Source organism: Symphalangus syndactylus, chromosome 6 (assembly GCF_028878055.3).
Source record: "Symphalangus syndactylus isolate Jambi chromosome 6, NHGRI_mSymSyn1-v2.1_pri, whole genome shotgun sequence".
In the NCBI taxonomy this organism is placed as follows: Eukaryota; Metazoa; Chordata; class Mammalia; order Primates; family Hylobatidae; genus Symphalangus; species Symphalangus syndactylus.
In genome coordinates this window covers 21,625,386-21,630,374 of record NC_072428.2, presented here as the reverse complement: position 1 = coordinate 21,630,374, position 4,989 = coordinate 21,625,386, and the positions used below count along the sequence as shown (strand labels likewise).

General features: G+C 41.2%; 1 long non-coding RNA gene across 1 annotated transcript; it reads right to left on the bottom strand.

The window, feature by feature from the left end:
• LOC129484248 (uncharacterized) lies at window positions 1–4,114 on the bottom strand. The gene is made up of 3 exons (XR_008658393.2): window positions 3,896–4,114; window positions 1,151–1,204; window positions 1–484 (listed from the first exon to the last, which is right to left on the bottom strand). It is a non-coding gene; the product is annotated as an uncharacterized lncRNA (long non-coding RNA).
• Window positions 4,115–4,989: the final 875 nt, after the last annotated feature.

The window sequence follows — 4,989 nt, the reverse complement described above, 5'->3', positions numbered from 1 at the left end:
TCTAGCATGGGAATGCAATGATAACTAGTCAACATGGTGTCTTTAAGTCATTTCGCCCTGTGTTAAAGGGCATACCTGACCATCCCTGGGTAAGGACTAAGATTCAAAGAGGATTTGATATCTGATCTGCCTTAAAATCATAGTCACAGGGCTGGAAGATTATTTGGTACAAACTCTTCTCATAAGAGTTTAGAGAGCTTAAAGAACAAACTCAAGGTCACCCAGGCTCTTGGCTAGAAGGAGAAGCCAGTCTTCCCACTTTCCTCTTCAAAAATCCCACCCAATGTGAATCTTCTTGGCCATGGTCCTCCCATATTCACAGGGCTCTTCCATCCTTAAAGCAGAGACATCTTCAGGGAAGCTCCTTTTTCCTCCTGGCCTCCATGGTGATATCATGCAAATTTCTTGTGCTGATTCCTCAAATCCAGCCAACATCATCTTCCCTCTGAGCCACAGCCAAGTCAGGCAGGAAAAACTGCACATCCTAAACATTGGTGGAAGGGCAGATGTATGGAACCAGAGGGACCATGTCAGCGCTGCTAAGAAATGATGGATGCAAAAGTCCCAGCACTTCTGAGGAAGGTACACAGAATGTTCCTGGAACCTCATAAAAGATCCCATTAATCAACACTTCTGTCTTCTCTCTCTGCTTCACTGTGTGTATGTGTGTGTCATGTGTGTGCATGCCATGTGTGTGCGTGTGTATGTGTTGTATGTTTGTATGTCTGCCTGCCCTTCTCTCTCTTGCTCTCTGTGTCTCTTTCAGGGTCCCTGTTCCTTTCCCATACCCTTCCTTCCTCTTGCTCACCAATCCCCTTCAGACTCCTTCCCTTCCCAAACCTGTCTTTCCAGGTTGCTGAAAGACAGAGCCAACAAGAGGACAGTCCAGGACCAGGAATGGTGCCATCTGTCTGAAAGCCTCAGCAGTGACAATAACAAATGGTATTTACCTAAGAGTTATTAACACATCAACTGTTCTCTCCTTTACTGTTTAGTCATGTCACTCAGCACTAATGGACTTTTCCAATGGCAAACAGAAAGAGAAGAAGGAAAACAAACCGTGTATTCACACTAGATAGAATCGATGATCCCTGCTGAAGCTGTGAAAACAGAGGGCATCTCTTAGGTTTGACCTGAGGACACGTCTCACCTGGATGTGGATTGCAAGACCCTGGGCCTATGCTGGACTCTCCACCAAGGTTTCCTATGAGAGAGAAAGCAAGGAGAAGTGAAGGACATGGCTTCATGGTGCAGGAGATAAGTGCTTTACTTATTCAACACTTTCAGCTATGAACTGATGACAATCAAGGTTCACTGCACTAGGTGCTGCCATATTGCACCAGACAGACTGAAGACAAGGTTGTGAGTGGTCCAAGTTCACACAGTAGGTCAGCATGACAGCCCATCTCACTTCCAGTTTTACTCCGCCATGCTGCCTCCATTGATGCACATTCTTCTCTCTCTCTCTTTTTTTTTTTTTTTAAGACAGGATCTCACTTTGTCACCCAGGCTGGAGGGCAGTGGCATAATCAGGGCTCACTGCACTCTTGACCTCCTGGATTCAAGCAGCTCTCCAGCCTCAGCTTCCCAAGTGGCTGGGACTACAGGTACACATCACCACGACTGGCTAATTTTAAAATTCTTTTTTAGAGACAGGGGCTTGCTATGTTGCCCAGGCTAGTCTCGAACTCCTGGACTCAAGCAACCCTCCCGCTCTGGCCTCCAAAGTGCTGGGATTACAGGCATGAGCCGCTGTGCCTGGCTGCATTCTTTCTTTAGTAAGGAAACTGGAATACAGGCTAACAGAGTAAAAAGCACAGGCTTTTGAGTTGGAACAACTCTTGTTTTAATTCACATACCTTCACTTACAAGGTGGGTGACCTTGGACAAGTAGCTTAACGTCTCTAAGCCTCAGCTTCCTCATGAAAAAGCGGAGGTTCTAAGTGGGAGCTTATACTTATGGGGAAGAGAACCAAATAACCAGGGTATTACATTGCAGTATGATCAATAACAGGGAACTGCAGGGAGACAGGATGCCTGGTTTCCAGGCATGGCTGTAACTCTAAGTAGCCATGGATCCTACACAAGTTTTAAAAACTCTATTGCCTTAGTTTCTTTTACTGTAAATCACTGTAAATCAATAGATTGGACTAGATCATGTCAGGCCATTCCAAACAGAAAGTTCCAGGAATTTGTGAAAATAGGTTTGAATCATGTCCAACATTTCTTTAAATGTTTATATCTCAGCCACACTATTTAAAAATGGCTTCCCTTATCCCCCTAGAATGGGTTGGGAGCTAAAGTGAATGCTGAGCCATCTCTAGTGGAGTTTTAGGGTTGAGTAGGTGGGAGGGGAGTGGAGAAAAATCAGCAGAGCCTGGATCCCTGGACATACTTAGCCAATTCCAAGGGATGCTGTCCTTTTGGATCTAAGAATTGTCTCCCCATCTGCTAACACCGCTTCTTGGGGACCTGGCTTACAGGTAACAGTGATGGCTGGTATTCATTAAGTGTTTACTCTGTGTCAGACAAAGTACTGCACTTTACCTGTATGATTTCACTTAACTCTGTGAGCTAGGTGCTGTCATTATTATCTTATTATCTATTATTTCACTTAACTCTGTGAGCTAGGTGCTCCCTTCCCTTGGGAGGAAGATACTGAGATTCAGAATGATTGTGTAAATTTCAGAATGATTGTGTAAATTTCCCAAGTGGCAGAATTAGGATTTGAACCCAGCTCCCAAGCAATGGCATTTCTTTCAGTGAAACTCCTAAACTGCTAAAGGAAGCACTGCCTGAGGTTTGAACAGCTAAGTGAAGTCCCTTCTTTCTTTGAGTCTGCTTTCTTAGAAACAGGAAGTAGACTTTTGCCAAAAACACAAAAATAAACAGGTCCCTGGGGCACCACGTGTAATTTGAAATTCAAAACTCTTGAGAGATGTTGCCTTTTCTTGAGTCTGGTTGGTCCCAGCAATGCTAATGATGGAATCACAGATTGGACCCTCAGGGAGCTCCTACAGCAGGAATACGCTACATGTCTACTAACAGTGTTGGTCTCAGGGAGTATGTTTGGTGTGTGAGTGATGCAAAGTTAGGATACAGGATGGCAGAAAAAAGAAAGGTGATCTCTGGTCCTGGCAGCCAGGAAAGCCTCCCCCAAAGCATGGAATTTAATTTCCATTAAAAGGCAGTAATCATTTTCATTTCTAATATTATAACTTAAAAAAACCTGATGTCTGATCATTATTTTAAAAAATGAAGAAATATAGAAAATACAAAGGAAGTTAAAAAATATACACTACAAATCTCACAACTAAAAGAATCATTGTATACTTTTGGTAGACACCTTTCCAGGCTTCTAGAATAATAAAAAGATAGACGATTGAGGGGTGGAAACTGAGAGGGTGCAGTGAATCAAGATTTGCAAAACTTTGTATCTGAGTCATATTAATACAGAAAATAATTTTATAATAATACAACCTGACATGCTATTTAAAAATTAAAAATTAGTCAATTTGACTTGAACTCAATTTGAAGAAAAAGAGATGGAGTCAATTCAAATAAATGTTCTTTTAATATATGGTGTCTTCAAAAGATACATGTATCTTTATAAAAATAAAACTATGAAAAGATTGACATTGGAGTAATTATGCTTTTACAAAATCCATTCATTTTTAGATAGGATTGGTTAGCTCCTTGCTGTAAAAGATGATAAAATTAACTCTTGTGTTGTTTCTCATATTTTCCTTTTCCTACTTACTGATTTGGGTTAGTCTATTTTTATTTTTAAGTTACTGAGGTTTAAATACTTTTATTCTTTTTGACAAAATCAGGACCAAAATCCCAAAGTTGTTTAGTCTTAGATCTAAATCTATGTGTGTCAAATATTTGCTACCTGTTCTTTCACATTTATTGCTCATCTTGTACTTCTTTATTTGGATTCACTTCCTGGTTGGCCAGATTTCATAATGTAATGAATTCTTCTTGGTTCCTTCTGAGTTTACATTCTTCTCTTTTCTCTTTCTGTGAGCTCTCAGTTTATATGGGGAACTATGTGATTCTGAGGAAACTAGCTCTTTCTTCAACTCCAGACATGGAACCACTACCCAGGCTGAGCAGATCACAGCATTCTGCATCCTTGGTGAGGGTTATCTATGTGACCTCAGATGGAACAGTGACCTCAGATGGCGTGACCTCAGATGGAACAATCAGAGTGAATCTCAGGACTTTTGGCTGGAAATGTTGGAACGTAGAACTCTCTTCCTCAAGATTGAATAATATGAGGATGCAAATCCCAGAACTACTGCAACTATCTGTTTGCTTCCATGAGAGAAGTTAGCCTGAGGATGAAGTTAATACATTGAGAAGGGTTAGGACAAATCAAATTTCAGAGGACTTTTGCTGGGTCCCTGATGATATCATGAACTCCTGGATCAGGTTAGACATGAAGTAACCTTTATTACATGCAGCCAATAAGTTCTTATTTTAGATAGTATAAGTTTTCTGTTGATTACAAAATGAAGCGCTCTAGTTCATAAAATTGTGAAGGTAGCTGGTGACAGGGGCTTATGGAAAACAGTTCTGTAGAGAAAATGACAGCAACAAAGGTTCAGAGGCCAAAGAACAGAGGGCATATGGCCCAATATTTGTGAGTTTAGCTTTTTCCAATGCTGCTACAACAGGACTTATTCTTGTTAAGGAGGAATAGAACATAATAGTGATGGCTTGCCTCTTAGAGCATGAGCTATTTCCTTACAGGAACTTTTATCTGGAGCTGGAAAAATGTAAGGAAGCCAAGAAGGCATTGACAGCTGCTATGGCAACCAGGATTCAAGGGGACAATATTCCAAAGAAAAGGGAGTCATGTAGAAATGTGAAAGGGCATTGTGACTTTTTGTCTCTGGGAATTTTTTTGTTTGGGATTTGGAAAGAGGGACCAAGTAAGGGGTAGCTGCTAAGAGGGCAGAGAAACCCACTGAGATTTTGATA